The sequence below is a fragment of the Aquarana catesbeiana genome, linkage group LG01 (genome assembly GCF_042186555.1).
Source record: "Aquarana catesbeiana isolate 2022-GZ linkage group LG01, ASM4218655v1, whole genome shotgun sequence".
NCBI classification, from domain to species: domain Eukaryota; kingdom Metazoa; phylum Chordata; class Amphibia; order Anura; family Ranidae; genus Aquarana; species Aquarana catesbeiana.
In genome coordinates, this window is record NC_133324.1 from 239201808 (window position 1) to 239222451 (window position 20644).

The 20644-nt window shown below is 41.1% G+C and overlaps 2 non-coding genes across 2 annotated transcripts; both read left to right on the plus strand.

Annotated features, from left to right (window-relative positions):
* The first annotated feature begins 17468 nt into the window (after positions 1 to 17468).
* On the plus strand, positions 17469 to 17540 carry TRNAQ-UUG (transfer RNA glutamine (anticodon UUG)). Its single transcript has one exon. It is a non-coding gene; the product is annotated as a tRNA-Gln (tRNA).
* A 1288-nt stretch (positions 17541 to 18828) lies between these two features.
* On the plus strand, positions 18829 to 18900 carry TRNAQ-UUG (transfer RNA glutamine (anticodon UUG)). Its single transcript has one exon. It is a non-coding gene; the product is annotated as a tRNA-Gln (tRNA).
* Positions 18901 to 20644: the final 1744 nt, after the last annotated feature.

The following is a 20644-nucleotide window of genomic DNA, read 5'->3' on the forward strand; positions in this document are numbered from 1 at the left end:
TGTACACAAATCCGATGGACAAAGTGCCACGCATGCTCAGAATAAATAAAGAGATGAAAGCTATTGGCCACTGCCCCGTTTATAGTCCCGACGTACGTGTTTTACGTCACCGCGTATAGAATGATCGGATTTTCCCACAACTTTGTGTGACCGTGTGTATGCAAGACAAGTTTGAGCCAACATCCGTCGGAAAAAATCCTAGGATTTTGTTGTCGCAATGTCCGAACAAAGTCCGACCGTGTGTACGGGGCATTACAGGAGTGAAAGCAATAATACTGCGCTGTTAACCTGCAACCTAGCAGCCAGCACGGCTGTAGACAAAAAGCAAAAAAATAGTAAACGAGTAACTAATTGCAGCTCTAAAGTTGGAAAAACCAATGTGCATGAATAGATGATATAAATATTAAACATAAGTACATCAAAAAGACAAAGATTCCTGCATAGTGAAATGTGAATCCAACTGGGGAGAAGTGAGACTTATTTTGGAAATGTGCTAATATGATAACTGCACCGTAAACAGAATCCAAAAAATATCAAATTACAGATATGATTGATTCCAACGCAGGTAGCGCCGTGACCAGGCCTCACCCCCCTTCTTTATTGCATGATACAATCCTTCTGGCATTCACCTTCTACCCTTCTCATGATGACTGGAGTCTTTAAGTCATCCAGTGATAGTCCAATGTCGATTGATTGATGCGGATCCAGGACCTGTTGTTTCCATTAGATGTATTCAACCTAACAAGCTTTGCAGACTTGGGTGGTATAAGCCCCGCCAAGTCAATAAGATCTGGTAAGCCTCCCCCTGTTTGTGGTGGTGGTACCTGTGTTCACTGCTCCAAGGTTTACACCGGTGTTTGGAACCTCCTATATGTCTAACGGGATTGCACATTTAATTGGACTCTTTTTGGACTTTATCTGTAATTTGATACTTTTTGGATTCTATTTACAGTGTGGTTATCATATTAGCACATTTCCAAAATAAGTCTCACTTCTCCCTAGTTGGATTCACATTTCACTATGTATGAATTCTTGTCCATTTGATGTGTTCATGTTCACCATTATAATTTTCAATTTCATTATCTATTCATTTGTTTGTGGTGCAGTCACCATACGAGCACATCTTTCAGTAATTTCACTTTCTCCTAGTTTGGATTCACATTTCACTATGCAGGAATCTTTGTCTTTTTGATGTACTTATGTTTAATATTTATATCATCTATTCATGCACATGGTTTTTGCAACTTCAGCGCCGTACTTAGTTACTCCTTTATAACTCTTACAGGAGTGAATTTCCCTTCCTAGGGGTAGATTTCCTCTCACTTCCTGTTGTCCCCCTCCGTTTGTAAGAAGGAGTCGTTTGTAAGTCGGATGTTTGTAAGCAGGGGACCGCCTGTATTTGTTTTCATAGCTAACCTCATATCATTGTGCTTATCAGAGTTTTAATAGACTAGCTAACTATGGGAATAGACAAGTTATTACATATATGCAATAAATAGAGGGAGTCCGTAACCACCCTCAAATAATATTTATTGTACCAATTACTTCAGCAGGTCTCAATGCATTTCACCGTTTATTGGCTTCATCAGGAGGCCAAAAACATGACTTTATTTATGTAGTGCTGTATCCAAATGGGGAAGTAACCCAAGTTGCCTCATATAGAAAAAGACACACTGGGATCTAAGTGGTTATATGGCGCCCCTAATAGGTGACAAGTAACACTGATTCTGTAGATGAAAAACACCCACACATTCCAAAAATACTCCAAACCGGTAGACCCTCCTCTTATGTACTACAGAAGCTGGATGGCACAAAATATACTTAAGAATGATCCAAAAATGTGCCGGTCCCCCAGTGTGATGCCCCAGCCCCCTTGAGACTCAAGTGCAGCTGCCCCGCTTCTATAGGACATAAGAGAAGGGTCCACCAGTTTGGAGTATTTTTTGGAATGTGCAGGTGTTTTTCACACCCAGAAGTGATGGCAGCAAAAAGCAGCAGCGCTGTCACAATGCATTTTGCACGTATTGGGTCTTCAGGAAGCCTCCACGGCCTCCAGGCTTCCTGAAGATGCACTACGTGCGAAATGCATTGAGACTGAGCCACTGCTTTTGCTGTCATCACTTCTAGGTGTGAAAAATACCCACACATTCCAAAAAATACTCCAAACTGGCAATCCAATTGAGGAGTAGCCCCTACCTTTACATTATATATGTTTAAAGGGGATGTCTGCTTTCATCCTGGTTTTAACGCTCAGTTTTGCTGCTCTGTTTTGTTGGCCTCTTAAAAATCAATACTTCAATTAGGAATTTGGCTAACAATAAAAAACACACTCCACATATACAAATTGGACAAAAAAACTGGGATCACATATGGAAACTAGAAAAGCTACAATTTCTGGGGAAATTGTGAAAGTGTTCTTGCCTCTACAACTGGAGTGGGCGGAGTAACTGGGTGGGGTGGAGTGGCTTGAGTAACTGTGAAAAGTGTTAAAAAGCTTAATATTTTAAAAAGTATAAATAGTAGTAAAAAAGTTCCATCATTCGCTGAAAGAGCTGAACATTTTTTTCAAAAGTAATTTTTTTTTTCAAAAATGAATTTTTTTTAATCAAAAATGATTTTTTTTTTCTTCAAAAATGATTTTTTTTTTCAAAAGTAATTTTTTTTTTCAAAGGTAATTTTTTTTTTCAAAAATGAATTTTTTTATTTCAAAAATAATTTTTTTTTCGAAATTATTATTTTTTTTAAAGTAATTTTTTTTTCAAAAATAATTTTTTTTTTTCAAAAATATTTTTTTTTTTACATGGGGCGGTCATAATGTTTTGGCTGATCATGGGGTGGTCATAATGTTTTGGCTGATCATGGGGTTGTCAGCTTTTGTCACTTCCCACTCTAGTTTTGAACATTTCGCCATTCATTCCTATGGGACCAATTTCGCCGCAAAAACGTCATTTCGTGGACCATTCGGCAAAACATTCCACAAAGTAATAACACGCCAATCGGGAACAATCCGCTCGTTTCGGTATATTATTTGTCCCTGTAGTGTGAAAACTGTGGGAGGAGTCTACAAGCATTATCAAGTCTAGCAGATGAAGTCACATGCATTTGGAGTGTCTCAGCATCTTGTGTTTACAACCACTGTTTCCTAGCAACGCTCATGCCCTGTTTATGCTTCCCAAATACTGCTTCATCAAAACTGCCCCATCAGAATTACCCCATCAAAACTGCCCCATCATATTCCTCTATTATAAATCAGTACATGGTGTGTCTGTCCCCTCCCCCGGGCTCTGTAATCAGCTGAGATGCTCCAGCCACCTTCCCCCCTGTTTATAACAGAAGCTTTGGTAACCATGGCAACAAAACAAACACTAACAGTACACTCTGATTAATGGCTAAAATTTCCTGAAATGACCTCTAAACAAATGGCCGTATTTTAAAAACTATACATCCTAGAGCGAAGATCTTTATATTGTGAGAATCACAAGACCCAGACCTAGATTTTGATGTATAGTATGTCTCTGAAATATTAAAAATGAAGGCACAGTCGCAGTTTAGAAATTGCCCTTCAAATTTGGAGGGGGCTAGAGTGTAGTTTCAATGAATGTCAATGGACGGCGTGAGTTGCAAACAAATGGTCATATTGTGAAAACTATCAGGACTATGGCTTAGCCGTGGACATGTTTAGTGGCAGCAGGGATAGCTGAACGTTTTGATATAAGATTTGTGTAGGTGGGCTTGAAAATGAGGGAGTGGTGGCAGTTTAGAAATCATGTTCTGATTTTTCAGCTTTTGTCATCTCCCACTCTAGTTTCCCCATTCATTCCTATGGGACCAATTTCGCCGCAAAAACGACGATATTTCGTGAACCATTCGGCGAAACGTTCCACAAAGTAATAGCACACCATTCGGGAACAATCCGCACGTTTCGGTATATTACTTGTCTATGTAGTGTAAAAACTGTGGGAGGAGTTAGGGTGGTAAATTTGGCTATAATAATAAGAACTAGAAAAGGTACAATTTCTGGGGAAATTGTGAAAGTGTTCTTGCCTCTACAACTGGAGTGGGCGGAGTAACTGGGTGGGGTGGAGTGGCTTGAGTAACTGTGAAAAGTGTTAAAAAGCTTAATATTTTAAAAAGTATAAATAGTAGTAAAAAAGTTCCATCATTCGCTGAAAGAGCTGAACATTTTTTTCAAAAGTAATTTTTTTTTCAAAAATGAATTTTTTTTTATTCAAAAATGATTTTTTTTTCTTCAAAAATGAATTTTTTTTTCTTCAAAAGTAATTTTTTTTTTCAAAAGGTAATTTTTTTTTTCAAAAATGAATTTTTTTTTTTCAAAAATAATTTTTTTTTTTTTTGAAAAATGATTTTTTTTTTTTTCAAAAATTATTTTTTTATTTTTTTCAAAAATTATTTTTTTTTTTCAAAAATATTTTTTTTTTTTACATGGGGCGGTCATAATGTTTTGGCTGATCATGGGGTTGTCAGCTTTTGTCACCTCCCACTCTAGTTTTGAACATTTCGCCATTCATTCCTATGGGACCAATTTCGCAGCAAAAACGTCATTTCGTGGACCATTCGGCGAAACATTCCACAAAGTAATAACACACCAATCGGGAACAATCCGCTCCTTTCGGTATATTACTTGTCTCTGTAGTGTAAAAACTGTGGGAGGAGTCTACAAGCATTATCAAGTCTAGCAGATGAAGTCACATGCATTTGGGGTGTCTCAGCATCTTGTGTTTACAACCACTGTTTCCTAGCAACGCTCATGCCCTGTTTATGCTTCCCAAATACTACTTCATCAAAACTGCCCCATCAGAATTACCCCATCAAAACTGCCCCATCATATTCCTCTATTATAAATCAGTACATGGTGTGTCTGTCCCCTCCCCCGGGCTCTGTAATCAGAGCTGAGATGCTCCAGCCACCTCCCCCCTGTGTATAACAGAAGCTTTGGTAACCATGGCAACAAAACACACACAGTACACGCTGATTAATGGCTAAAATTTCCTGAAATGACCTCTAAACAAATGGCCGTATTTTAAAAACTATACATCCTACAGCGAAGATCTTTATATTGTGAGAATCACAAGACCCAGACCTAGATTTTGATACATAGTATGTCTCTGAAATATTAAAATTGAAGGCACGGTCGCAGTTTAGAAATTGCCCTTCAAATTTGAAGGGGCTAGAGTGTAGTTTCAATGAATGTCAATGGACGGCGTGAGTTGCAAACAAATGGTCATATTGTGAAAACTATCAGGACTATGGCTTAGCCGTGGACATGTTTAGTGGCTGCAGGGATAGCTGAACGTTTTGATATAAGATTTGTGTAGGTGGGCTTGAAAATGAGTGAGTGGCGGCAGTTTGGAAATCATGTTCTGATTTTCCAGCTTTTGTCATCTCCCACTCTAGTTTCCCCATTCATTCCTATGGGACCAATTTCGCCGCAAAAATGACGATATTTCGTGAACCATTCGGCGAAACGTTCCACAAAGTAATAGCACACCATTCGGGAACAATCCGCACGTTTCGGTATATTACTTGTCTATGTAGTGTAAAAACTGTGGGAGGAGTTAGGGTGGTAAATTTGGCTATAATAATAAGAATAATATATATGTGAGATAACAGTAAGTGGTCTTGCTATGCAAGAACACTTAATAATATATATGTGAGATAACAGTAATTAAGTGTTCTTGCATAGCAAGACCACTTACTGTTATCTCACATATATATTATTCTTATTATTATAGCCAAATTTACCACCCTAACTCCTCCCACAGTTTTTACACTACATAGACAAGTAATATACCGAAACGTGCGGATTGTTCCCGAATGGTGTGCTATTACTTTGTGGAACGTTTCGCCAAATGGTTCACGAAATATCGTCGTTTTTGCGGCGAAATTGGTCCCATAGGAATGAATGGGGAAACTAGAGTGGGAGATGACAAAAGCTGGAAAATCAGAACATGATTTCTAAACTGCCGCCACTCCCTCATTTTCAAGCCCACCTACACAAATCTTATATCAAAACGTTCAGCTATCCCTGCTGCCACTAAACATGGCTAAGCCATAGTCCTGATAGTTTTCACAATATGACCATTTGTTTGCAACTCACGCCGTCCATTGACATTCATTGAAACTACACTCTAGCCCCCTCCAAATTTGAAGGGCAATTTCTAAACTGCGACTGTGCCTTCATTTTTAATATTTCAGAGACATACTATACATCAAAATCTAGGTCTGGGTCTTGTGATTCTCACAATATAAAGATCTTCGCTCTAGGATGTATAGTTTTTAAAATACGGCCATTTGTTTAGAGGTCATTTCAGGAAATTTTAGCCATTAATCAGAGTGTACTGTTAGTGTTTGTTTTGTTGCCATGGTTACCAAAGCTTCTGTTATACACAGGGGGGAAGGTGGCTGGAGCATCTCAGCTGATTACAGAGCCCGGGGGAGGGGACAGACACACCATGTACTGATTTATAATAGAGGAATATGATGGGGCAGTTTTGATGGGGTAATTCTGATGGGGCAGTTTTGATGAAGCAGTATTTGGGAAGCATAAACAGGGCATGAGCGTTGCTAGGAAACAGTGGTTGTAAACACAAGATGCTGAGACACCCCAAATGCATGTGACTTCATCTGCTAGACTTGATAATGCTTGTAGACTCCTCCCACAGTTTTCACACTACAGAGACAAATAATATACCGAAACGAGCGGATTGTTCCCGATTGGTGTGTTATTACTTTGTGGAATGTTTTGCCGAATGGTCCACGAAATGACGTTTTTGCGGCGAAATTGGTCCCATAGGAATGAATGGCGAAATGTTCAAAACTAGAGTGGGAAGTGACAAAAGCTGACAACCCCATGATCAGCCAAAACATTATGACCACCCCATGATCAGCCAAAACATTATGACCGCCCCATGTAAAAAAAAAAATATTTTTGAAAAAAAAAAAAAATTTTTGAAAAAAGTAAAAAAATAATTTTTGAAAAAAAAAAATCATTTTTGAAAAAAAAAAAATTATTTTTGAAAAAAAAAATATTTTTGAAAAAAAAATTTCTTTTAAAAAAAAAATTATTTTTGAAGAAAAAATATATTTAAAAAAAAAATATTTTTGAAAAAAAAAAATTATTTTTGAAAAAAAAATTACTTTAAAAAAATAATAATTTCGAAAAAAAAATTATTTTTGAAATACAAAAATTCATTTTTGAAAAAAAAAATTACCTTTGAAAAAAAAAATTACTTTTGAAAAAAAAAATCATTTTTGAAGAAAAAAAAATCATTTTTGATTAAAAAAAATTCATTTTTGAAAAAAAAAATTACTTTTGAAAAAAATGTTCAGCTCTTTCAGCGAATGATGGAACTTTTTTACTACTATTTATACTTTTTAAAATATTAAGCTTTTTAACACTTTTCACAGTTACTCCAGCCACTCCACCCCACCCAGTTACTCCGCCCACTCCAGTTGTAGAGGCAAGAACACTTTCACAATTTCCCCAGAAATTGTACCTTTTCTAGGTGGTCTTGCTATGCAAGAACACTTAATAAGGAAAAATTGTTGACTCTGAATGATAGATGAACAGGTTTGTATACAACGTATAGCTTCATCTGGTCACGTATCTGCCATTCCTTTATGCTGGCCAGACTTGATATTCTTTACTGTAAACTGTTGAAAAAAAAGTCAGCTTCATCCAGCTCTTTTATATTTGCCCCACAGGACTGCTAAGAAACAAATGATATGCATGCTGTATAGTTATATCTATAAACCTGCCTTGTTAGAATGTTAGAAGGAGAGGAGGTTACAGGAGCAAAGATGATAGCTGGAGCAAAGGCTGATTATTCTTCCTGTCCTGGTGAGACATCATCAGTATCTGTGCTGACTGACAGTGCAAGCTCAGTGAATGCCATGTGTTTATGATCAGCTTGTAAAAACCAACACAGGCAATAACTGGGTCACAGGGCGATTAGTCAAGAAGATTAGGGTATGTTAGATATCAAATGTCCTTGTTCTGCATGCCAAAAAAAAAAAAAAAGGCTGCAGAGACAGTTTTATACCCAAACACGGAGAAATGAGGCTACGTATATTGTACGTGTATAATAATAATATCAAGTATATCGATTTATACGTGTTAAATACATACACTCAAGATGCACAACACCCTTAGTCGATTGCAGTTTTGGTTTGCGTACTAAAATTTTAGTCAATAATACCTTAAAGGGAATATATTTTTGTATATGCTCTCTTTATTTATAATTACATTTTTAAAGTGTTTGAATCTCTTTTCAGTCTGGTATATCTGAAATACAGCTCTAAAGCTAGCCATACACTGCTCGAATTCTGGCCATTTCCTGTTGAAATTCATACAGTCGGAGGCTCTGTTGGCACCACCCATCTCAATAAAAGTAGATTTTGCATAAAATCATTGCTTTATAAACAATTTTGTATATACATTTTATAGTATAAATTTATTTGTAAATAGGGATGAGTGAAATTGAACATTTACGTCAGAAAATCTGGATATTTTGCCAAAATTTTGCCATAAGGGAAAATGCTTTGCAATTAATAGAGAAAGCTCGTTACAGTTGGATTTTGGTGATTTTTTTGAAAGTGGTGTTCTAAAGGGCTTCATATCTCTCCTGAGATTTACAGAAGCTGCTTATGGTAGAAACCAGAACAATGACTTCGCCTGCTTAATCTTACTGCATGCGTTTCATCAAATGACTTAATTGAGATAATTCATAGGGATGAAGTTGGAATAATAGAAAAGAGATCCTTTATTAAATAATTGGATATTATTATCCGGATGTTTTTATCGTACGAGAGATCTGAGGGTAATGATGAAAATGTGCATGTGACCTATAACTTCCCAGATAGCAAGGAAAACTTGCCATAAATTTGTGGCAGTGTTAAATTGTAAGTCTTGTCAACTTGCTGCACATTTTCACTGGCAAGTTAAACCTTTGCATAGCACTTAAAACACAAGTTCCATTCGACACTTTTCCGATTTGTTGCAAATTTGCGTGACAAATCTCTAGCAAGGACAAAGTTGCAATGGTGAATCTACAGCAAGAGCTCTGCATGTATACAGCATGAAAATTCAGCCACAGTGACCCCTGTGGTGGGATGACTATTGCACAACATAACTGAACCATAATTTGCAGCAGACTTGCAGAATGTTTGTAAAGAAAGTTGATCAGGAGTCATGCAATGCAGACTTGCTGCAATTGTGCAACGAATGTGTGAAGCCTGGAAAGTCTAGCAATAGCTTAGCAAGCCATTTTCAAACTTGCACTCAATTGCTTGCTATCTGGGTTCCGTTCTGGGTTCAGTTCCATCCCATCTGGTGAGTCTTTCTGGAGGTGGCTAACACTGTTTAAGCTTATTTGATGTGAAGTTCAGATCAGGGTTGTGGATAATTTACTTGGCTAAAGGTGGTGGATCCTTTTCCATGGACATTTTTTTGTGTGATGAATAAAACACAGTTACACAGAGAGATTGCGGATTTAGCAACACAGTATTTATTATTTGTAGCACATATTTTTAAACTTTAGCACAGGTCAGGTATATTGATATAATATTATATTTATTTAATCACAGCTGCTTTTCACATTAAAAGGGTTTAAAAAATTGTTGATTTGTTGGATACTACAAGATAGCCTCTGTATGATGGCCAACCACATTCAACCTACTTCCATTGAGCCCAGGTAGACCTGTACCAGTCTCATGCCCCGTACACACGGTCGGACATTGATCGGACATTCCGACAACAAAATCATTGTTTTTTTTTACTGACGGATGTTGGCTCAAACTTGTCTTGCATACACACGGTCACACAAAATTGTCGGGAAATCCGATCGTTCTGAACGCAGTGACGTAAAACTCGTATGTTGGGGCTATAAATGGGGCAGTAGCCAATAGCTTTCGTCTCTTAATTTATTCTGAGCATGCGTGGCACTTTGTGCGTCGGATTTGTGTACACACAATCGGAATTTCCGACAACGGATTTTGTTGTCGGAAAATTTTATAGCAAGCTCTCAAACTTTGTGTGTCGGAAATTCCGATGGAAAATGTGTGATAGAGCCTACACACGGTCGGAATTTCCGACAACAAGGTCATATCACACATTTTCCGTCGGAAAATCCGACCGTGTGTACAGGGCATCAGTCTGTGACTGGACAGATGAGTTCATCCCTCTTTCATTCCACTTTCTCCTCATATCGGCATGCTCTTTGTTAGCACATGAACTGATTGGCTCCCACTACTTCTTCCTCTCACACTTCAAACAAGGACTGCAAAAGCCTTACACCAGTTCAAATTCATTATGGTGAAGCTGTGGGGTAACAAAAACAGGTCCCATCCCACTGCTATTACTTTGAGACAAGGGACCCTGTCTTTGCAGAGTCCTTATATTACTCTCCTCCCCAGTAGGATTGAATAGAAATGTGTTTTATCCAGACATAGGATGGGGGACATCTGTGTTCTATCTCCTTGCTGCCCATCAAATCTTTAATGTAACCCCCCTCCTCCCATCAAAACAACCTTTATTATGTTATTCAATCACTAATGCGTCAGGCAGTGTTACATGCATAACAGAGAAGGTTCACAAATTACATATCATGTTCATGTTTCCATACAAAAAATCTGTACTGGGTTACATAACCTCTTATAGGTATACTTTTTCCATTGCACAATAAATCAGCTTTTCTCTGTAGAATTTATATAAACACATTTCCTTCTATTGGAAACTACAGATAACAGAGTATTGCAGTTAACAGACTTTCTGTCTGGTTTATGAATAAAATTAAAAGTTCAGGGGGCGTGGTCTGGACATGGTGTGAAGACGTGCACTGCCTGGGCTTCGGATCTCCCTCTGCCTAACCCGGCTAAAACAGCTTGTTTCTATAGGCATGCTATCAGGTAAACTAAATAAGACACGCTCCACATCCCGGGTGACCCGTTCCACAAACTCTAAAGGGGAAATACAGCGATTTTTCTTACCCTCACAAAGGAAACTCTCGGGTGGCAAGATGTCGGCGACAGGCAGCGTGTCTCGAAAGGCCCAGAGCTCACAAGCATGGCCTGCCTCTCCAGGCTCATCCATAGCCTCTGACGACATTCCAGAGACGTCGGTGGACTTTCTCTCAGACATCCCTGACCCTACATGCCCGTCAGGAGTGAAAGCCTGAACACTGACATCGGAGTGCTCTTACAAGCCCTCCCTACTAAAACGGAGATCGAGGCCCTTATTCTCCGCCTGGTGGATGCTCACCACCAAGACATTCAGGCGGTCAGAACAGATGTACAGGCCATTTCTGACAGGGTGAGTACTGGAGAGACTTCACTCTCAGCACTGGAGCATCGAGCGGCGGCTCTGGAAGGCTCCCAGGAAACACAGATGGACACGGCCATGGCACTTCAACTACACTTAGAGGATCTCAAAGATCGTAGCAGACGGAACAACCTACGACTCAGGGGCCTTCCAGAGGCCACTGGCACGGAGAACCTAGCGGACACAGTTACCGCTGTCTTCCACAAGATATTGGCTTCCCCCCAGTCTTCTCTGGAGCTGGATAGGATCCATAGGGCCCTAGGTCCCAAACCATCTGATCCCGACAAGCCACAAGATGTTATCTGTCGTATTCAACGATATACACAAAAAGAGGATATCATCCACAGGGATTGGGAGCAAGGTGAGGTGGATTTTGATGGCGCCGCTATTAGGATTCTACCGGACCTGTCTGGGGTAACCGTACAACGAAGGGCCATGCTACGCCGGTTCTGGATCTCGCCTGCCACCATGGATGCACCTATAGCTGGGGATACCCATTAGCGGTCATGTTCCGGAAGGCTACAGCTTCATTTACCCTGCGCACACCAGCAGATCTGCCTGCCTTATTTTTTTTCTCGATGTAAGGCCTGTACAAGTTCCCAACTGGCTCCTGATTCTTCCACGTTCACAAGGCCGTTCGGGCACGTTCCTTAATCAGGGCACCTTCCAAGCACGCCCACAGAGAACCAGGAGAAGATAGCAAGCCCCATCTACAGAGGAGTCATGAGAGTCATGATGGGGGTCTAACCCTTTTTTGCCCTTCCTAAGCCCACGGCAGGCATACCCCTCTGACTGAACATGGCCCCCCTCGGTTTCCCTCTCAAGGTCACTGATGTACTGGCCCTGCCGACACTTTAAACTTCCAGTGGTCCCCTCCATTGGAAGACAACCCTGGTTATCCTGTGACCAATACTAGACGGATTTACTTGATGCTCACTGAGGGGTTTTATTTCCTAATATTTCCCTCGATGCATCCTCTGCATAATTTTCATGGATACTCCAGAAAACTTCGAGGCCACTTGCAATTTCTTTCTAATCTTTTTTTCTTTTGTTTTAAAACAGAAGAAGGAGGGAAACAAGAAAAAGGACTTTGTGCCTTAATGTTTTGCAATACCTGCTTATAATAAGAATATGCCCTGGTATTTATATCTTATTCCCGGAATGCATGTTCATGGGGACTGTACTTACGTGTTATCTGTTCTTTATATTACACCATGTATTGAGCACGGGTTTCTCAACTGTTTCTGGGGGTTGGGATGTGGGGATGTTGGACGGGGGCTGTGGTGCCAGGGTGGCCTCCCCCTGTTAGTTGGGGGCCCCCTTCTACCCCTCATCTCCCTGATGAGTTTAGGGGATAACTCTGACTCGATCATCCACCATCTTCTACTTCTGTGGATGCCCCCATGTTTCCCCCCCAGAGTGGTGGCAGACTTTTAGAGGAGCTTTCTTTTACTATGCCCATGGTCTACCTTAATTTGCCACATTTGCCTAATGACCCGCTAGTTGGGTGATAAACATGGGTGATCCTCTCGTGGCCCTCTTATAAGTTAAGGGGGAGACTCGGACACAGCTGTGCCCAATCCTTCCATAGGGGGAAATGAGACGTGCCACTGAGATGGGAGACTGAATTACTCATTCCCAGGGGTGTTGTGTTGGGGAGGGATTTATGTCCTTCCTCGTACTATCCAAGTCATAGTTTCCTTCTTAGTCATGTGGCACCCTTCTTCTTGAGTTTGAATGTTAATGTTCTAAGCCTAAGAGCCCTTTCACACTGGAGTGGTGCGGGCGCCGCTTTACCGTCGTTTTAGCAGCGGTCTTCCAGCGGTAGCGGGGCGGTTTTACCCCCTGTTAGCGGCCGAGAAATGGTTCAAACCACCGCAAAGCGCTGCTGTATACACCGCTCCTTCACCGCTCCAAAGATGCTGCTAGCAGGACTTTATTTAGCGTCCTGCCAGGGCACCACTCCAGTGTGAAAGCCCTGGAGCTTTCACACTGGAGTGTGAGGAGTGGCTCTTTCAGGGAGCTTTGCAGGTGCTATTTTTAACTCTGTAGCGCCTGCAAAGCGCCCCAGTGTGAAAGGGGTCTAATGGCTTTACACCTTTTCTCTCTTCTCCCTTTACTTTACTTTCTCTCTTCACTTTATCTTCCAGGTCTAAGCTTTTTCTCCCTCACTAACTTGGACCCCCTTCATTGCTCTTCCTAATCCTAATCCCCCTCCCCATCCCCCCATACCCACAGATGGATACTATCAGAGTGCTATCCCCTAACACTAAGGGACTTAACGTCCCCGAAGCGACGGATGCTATTACATGATTTGAAACATTTGAATGCAGATATTGCATTTCTTCAAGAAACCCACTTTCTGGATGACAAGCTGCCCATAGTTAAAAAATCGGGTTCTTCCCTGTGACATACCACTGTACTAACCCAGTTGCCAAATCAAAAGGGGGAACCCATTATCATTTAGGGGAAAGTACCATGGATGTGCTCTCATACTCTCATTGATCCTCACAGATGATTCCTGTTTCTCAAAGGCATAATTGGCGGAGTCAAGGTGACCTTGGCCACTTTCTATGTTCCTAATAGTCAACAACAATGTTTTCATTACCCATACCCTAGAAAAACTTCTCGAGTTCGCTGATGGTCAACTGATCCTCGGTGGAGATTTTAATATCCCCTTGATTCCTTCCGAGGACACCTATTCGGGTTCGGGTGCCTCCTCCGTCCCCCCCTGGCTCCTCCAAACGGATCGCACAAGCTTTTCATACTACGAAATTACTAAGTTTTATTCCTCATGCCACAGAATGTACTCACGCATAGATTATTTCATGATAACTACATGCAGTCTTGGACTCCTCTATAGGGTCCATAACCTGGTTGGATCACGCCCCTGTGATCTTGCCTTATACGCTTACTGATGCTTTCTCATCCAGAAGCAGGACGTGGAGACTGAACGAAAGTCTACTCCAGGACAAGGAAGTTTTGACGGAAGTCATTAAGGAAATGGGTTTCTATTTCCAAACTAATGTTACACCTGAAAGAGATCCCGGCATTGTCTGGGAAGCTCATAAGGCAGTAATTGGCAGGGTGCTTATCAAACACTGCGCCCGAATGAAGAAACAACGCTCGTTACAGCTGACTTCCCTTTTGAGGGACTTACAGGTCCTGGAGTCTCGCCACAAACATGCCCCATTGTCCTCTTTGGAAAGTGAACTTATGACAGTGCACAAACAAATTAACGATTTATTACACTTAAGAAGGAAAGCAGCTCTACAGGTTTGCCAGAAAATTTCCTATGAATCCGGCAACAAATCCGGTAAAATGCTGGGCAAATCCCTTAGGGAACAAAAACGAGCGATTTACATTCCCCACATTATATCCACTACCAGACAAAAGGTCACAATGCCCAAAATAATTGCACAGGAATTTAAATCATTTTATTCCTCCCTATATAACTTATGCAACTCCACCCCGAGAGCATATTGAAGCGTATGTGACTTCCTCTGAGATGTCCCAATTACCCACTTCCGTAGTAAAGGCATTGGAGGACCCCATCACAAAAGAAGAACTTTAAAGAGTGGTGGGGGCGGCCAAAGCAAGCAGGGCCCCAGGACCTGATGGTCTTACTATACAATACTATAAAACACTGCTGCCCTACATTGGACAGTATATGGTCAGCATGTTTACTGCGCTTGGGTCTGGAGCGTCCTTTCCAAAAGAAACTTTACAGGCACACATATTGGCAATTCCCAAGGAGGGTAAAGATCCCATCTCTTGTGGCAGTTACAGATTGATATCCCTTTTGAATATTGATCTCAAACTATTCACTAAAAAATTAGCATCTAGGATTCAGCAACACCTGCCAGACTTGATACACTTAGACCAAGTAGGCTTTGTACCATCTCGTGAAGCTCGAGACAATACTGTCAAAGTTCTTAATTTGTTACACGTAGCTAACACAAGCCGTACCCCATGCATATTTATAGGAACCAACGCAGAAAAGCCCTTCGATAGAGTGAGCTGGCAGTTCATGTTCTCTGTCCTGTGCCATGTGGGGTTTGGCACTGCTATGCTAAACTGGATTTCCAATATATATTCTAACCCTACAGCAAAAGTTAAAGCTAATGGGATCTTGTCGGAGAGCTTTTCAATCACCAATGGAACGAGACAGGGTTGCCCACTGTCTCTTCTCCTCTTTGCCTTGTCACTGTAACCCTTTCTATGCAAGATACCTTCTGCATAGGCCAATGACATGATGTTTTCTCTTACCAACCCCCTGGTTTCGCTCCCGAATCTTCTTGGTGAATTTGAGACGTATGGTAGGTTATCTAACTTGAAGATTAATTTCACCAAATCTGAGGCGATGGGAGTGGGTGTCTCGCAATCTCTCCTTTCCCAATTGAAATCGAATTTTAAACTAAAATGGACTGACTCGGGATTGAAATATTTAGGTACACTCATTCCCCCCAAATTCTCTCAAATTTTTTTACCTCAATTTCCCTCCACTTTTAAAGACAATCCGCGCTCTACTAGACACATGGCATGCTGGGCGTCACTCATGTTTTGGGCATTGCAACATAACCAAAATAAGTATTTTGCCTAAACTTCTGTATCTGTTTCAAGCTCTGCCTGAATGTAACCTCTGATAATTGTTTTCATTAAGCTAAGTCTGAATTTCACAGGTTTGGGACAGGCTTATTTTAGAAAGTCAACTGACAAATCATAGCCCAAATCATAGACAAATCAAAGGAAAAGTTCACCTTTGGGAACATGTTACATCCGTTTTTAGAGTGGAACAGGTAACACATTCCCACTCTTGCAGCCGCCCTTCCATGACAGCCCTTCCATGACAGCGAGCTAGAGGATCTTCTCCCCGCACTCGCTGTCACTATTTGAAAAGAGTGTAGCCGCGCAAGGCTCCGCCCACACAGCCACACCATTCATTCACACAGTTCTGTGAGTGTGTCAGGTCTCTCACTTACCAGACCGGTGAGTCCGCTTGGGCAGAGGGTAGGCTCCCTTTCGTATCCGACTCGGGACCCCTGATAGAGTAGACAGGGAGCCCACAAATACGGAGTGGTATGAGAGCCTGGTGCAGGGATCCAGATGCCGGAAGAGAGGTGGTCCTCCGATCAGCAGGTAGTATTCAGGAACACCGGAAACAGATGCTGAGCAGGAGCTGTTAGACTGGTCACGCACACAGGCAGAGGTCGGCAACGGGGCAGGCAGCAGAAGTACAAGAGGAGCAGGCAGAAGCGGGGTCAAACAAGCCGGGGTCAGGTTCAGGCAGCAGTCCGGAAGGTCCAATAGGCAAGCCGGGTCGTAACATATCAGAACTCAGGAACACAGGAACACAGAGAGGATAATGGGACTTGGCACAAGAGCTGTTGATCAGGTAGCACTGAGCAGAGATTGCAGCAAGCCTAAATAGGCTGATTGGCGCCAAACGCCGCACACGTGTGCACGCCGATACGCACAGGCGCCTGCACACCCGCACGCGCCCCGGACACCGGCGCGCACACCAGCACCACCAGGCACACGCATCCCAATGCCCATAGGCGGACGCGCGCTAACGCGTACGCGCGCCCGGGCACCACCGCGCATACCATGGCCAGCTGGATCAGACACACCAGTGCCCCCAGAAGCACGCGCCCCAGCACACACAGGAACGCGTGCACCAACGTGCCCTGGCGCGCACCGACGCCCAACCAGGTAACCTCTCTGACAGAGTGAATGAACTGCAAGTACTGACATCCTTTGCAGCTGGCGGCTTGTAGTTTTCAATGAACTACCAGGATGCAGTTGAGGTACTTCACTGATTCTTTTTGTCATTGTGTAACTGCTTGCCCATAAGAGGTACGAGCAGACAGCTTGCATTGAAAGTCTGCAGAAGCCCTGCTGATCAGGGGTGCAATGCTCAACAGGCTCCTACAAAAAAAAATAGTACATGCTAATTTTTTTACCTGCAAAAAAAAATCTGCATTTATATTTATATTTTTTAAAAAGGTGAACTTATCCTGTAAAAGTTTATTGAAATCTCATAATAAACTGACAATGACTCATGGCAAGCCTAGCATTAATTATATGTTTTTGTTATTATGAAACAACAGCAAGAAGAACCTGTCAGTGGGGTTCCATGGTGTAATGGTTAGCACTCTGGACTTTGAATCCAGCGATCCGAGTTCAAATCTCGGTGGAACCTGGCATTTTCATTATATTTACTGAAATCTTTGTATGCAATTATTCAGAAGCAGAAGTTTAACACAAAAGTGATTTTAAGCAGGATATAAAACTCTACTCTACTCTACTTTTTCAGATATAATTTTAGGCATTTTTTTGGTATGTATTTGCGCGCATTTGTGCATATGTGCGGTTGCGCATTTTTCGCACGCACTAGTGCTTTTTCGCACAATTTTATTCTCGCATTCTGTATAATATGCAAATGAACATTTTCACGAATTTGTGTGCATTATTGCACATTTGCGCAAATGAGGCATAAATTACTGACCAAAGATGCAGATTTTCTAAATTTTTTTACTAAAGAATGTGCAGTGCTTGTTAATGCGCCTATGTATATAGGCACATTACAAATAATGGGCTGTATTTTAGCTCAGTAAAAAAAATAAGCTATACTGAGCTCTCTTTTTCTAGATGTATGCTTTAAAAAGAAAAAATGGATTTAGACAGTTCCGGGTATTTTTTCATATTTTACAATACACTGCATTCTCTATAGGCAAAGTGACTAATTATTGTCTAATTTTACAATGACACAATCCATGAATATAGGATTTGGACTACATCCTTGGTCTTGGTATTTTGCTTATACATCCTGCATATGATTGTTTCTGCATTGTGACACTGTTTTTCTCGTGCCATTGTTTTGTATGACGCCATTGAACTTGTCTTTTGAATAAATAAAATATTTGAAAAAAAAAATTAAAAGTTCACCAAATTTTATGTTAAAAACTATTTGGAATGTACGTACACATTGTATCTATGGTCAAAATGTAACATCTAATTTCAATTTCTACATTGCATTGCAATTATTTCTACCCTACTCATAATATTCTGAACCATGTTAAAGTTTGTGAAGATCCCCACACATTTACTTCCTTGATTTCTGTGACATATATTCACTATGTCCTCTTCATAGGTACTGCTGTGTCACACATTTCACAGTGCCTGCCTTCAGAACTACCTAGTTGATGAAAGGAGTTTCAGGAGGTGGTGTCAGTACAGGAATCGCTGCTTGCAGGCAGCAAGGTACAATGGGATATGTAGTCCTTAGAAATTGAGAGTAAACAGCAAAGGAGACTGCAAAGCATGCAAAAAAAAATCTGCATTTATATTTATATTTTTTAAAAAGGTGAACTTATCCTGTAAAAGTTTATTGAAATCTCATAATAAACTGACAATGACTCATGGCAAGCCTAGCATTAATTATATGTTTTTGTTATTATGAAACAACAGCAAGAAGAACCTGTCAGTGGGGTTCCATGGTGTAATGGTTAGCACTCTGGACTTTGAATCCAGCGATCCGAGTTCAAATCTCGGTGGAACCTGGCATTTTCATTATATTTACTGAAATCTTTGTATGCAATTATTCAGAAGCAGAAGTTTAACACAAAAGTGATTTTAAGCAGGATATAGAACTCTACTCTACTCTACTTTTTCAGATATAATTTTAGGCATTTTTTTGGTATGTATTTGCGCGCATTTGTGCATATGTGCGGTTGCGCATTTTTCGCACGCACTAGTGCTTTTTTGCACAATTTTATTCTCGCATTCTGTATAATATGCAAATGAACATTTTCATGAATTTGTGTGCATTATTGCACATTTGCGCAAATGAGGCATAAATTACTGACCAAAGATGCAGATTTTCTAAATTTTTTTACTAAAGAATGTGCAGTGCTTGTTTATGCGCCTATGTATATAGGCACATTACAAATAATGGGCTGTATTTTAGCTCAGTAAAAAAAAATAAGCTATACTGAGCTTTTTCAAGCTACAGTATGCAAGAGGCCTTATGCCCTATACACACTTTCCGACGGAAAATGTGCGATCGGAGCTTGTTGTCGGAAATTCCAACCATGTGTAGGCTCCATCGGACTTTTTCCATCGGAATTTTCGACACACAAAGTTTGAGAGCTGGATCTAAAATTTTACGACAACAAAATCCGTAATAGTACTGTAATAGTACTATAAACTGTAATAGTACCAGTGTAAGGAGTTGCTGACACCCTTAGAAATTACTAAACATAATTCGATAACACTAAAGATCAACTTGTCCTGTTGAATTGAATTATTTTGCCATTTTGAAGAGATGGCCTGCAATTTGTTCAGCAAAGGTTCTGTGCCAGTTTTATGTTGGAATTGTTGTCTGGAAGGCTTCACCACGTGTGCTTTGCAGCTCCTGCAGTTTCTATTCTGTTTTGTCACCCTGTGTTCAAGCCATTCAAAGGTTACAACATCAGACACAACTACCAAAAATGTATATGTGTGTCTGCTATCTTAGTGCTCCCTGGTGCCTTCAGTGGTAGCCACATTTCTTCATTTTCTTCATCATCCTTGGATCTCAGTACACTTATAGGGCGTACACACGGTCGGACTTTGTTCGGACATTCCAACAACAAAATCCTAGGATTTTTTCCGACGGATGTTGGCTCAAACTTTTTTGTCTACACACGGTCACACAAAGTTGTCGGAATTTCCGATCGCCAACCACGCGGTCACGTACACCACGTGCGACGAGACTAGAAAAGGGCGGTTCAGAACCAAGCGCGGCACCCTTTGGGCTCCTTTTGCTAATCTCGTGTTAGTAAAAGTTTGGTGAGAGACGATTCGCGCTTTTTCAGACTCGTGGCTTTCAGATCGTTTTCTGCCATTCAGTTTGTGCTTGTGGGTTTGTATCTGCTCTTCAGTGCGTGCAAGCAAGTTCCGCGTGACTTTAAGTAGTCATTGTATTCTTGTTCGTTCGTTACTGGTTTTCAGGTCGCTCTTCACAGGCCTTGCTGTTCTTCAGTGCGTTCTGTTACTTTGTTCTGAGCAGCCGACCGTTTTCTAGCCATGTTTCGTATGCGTACTCCTCGTAGAGTTCGTGCTGTGCGGGGGCTTGGTGTTGGGGTCCTGACCTTGACACAAGTCCAGTCCATGAACAGGGTGGGGAGGAGTTCATGGACCAAGAATTGGTTGCTTCAGCGTGACCAGTTCTCTCATATGCCTTTGCTCCGTGAGATCCGTGAGAATAATCCTGATGATTTCAGGAACTTTCTCAGGATGACGGACCCCGTGTTTCACCGTTTG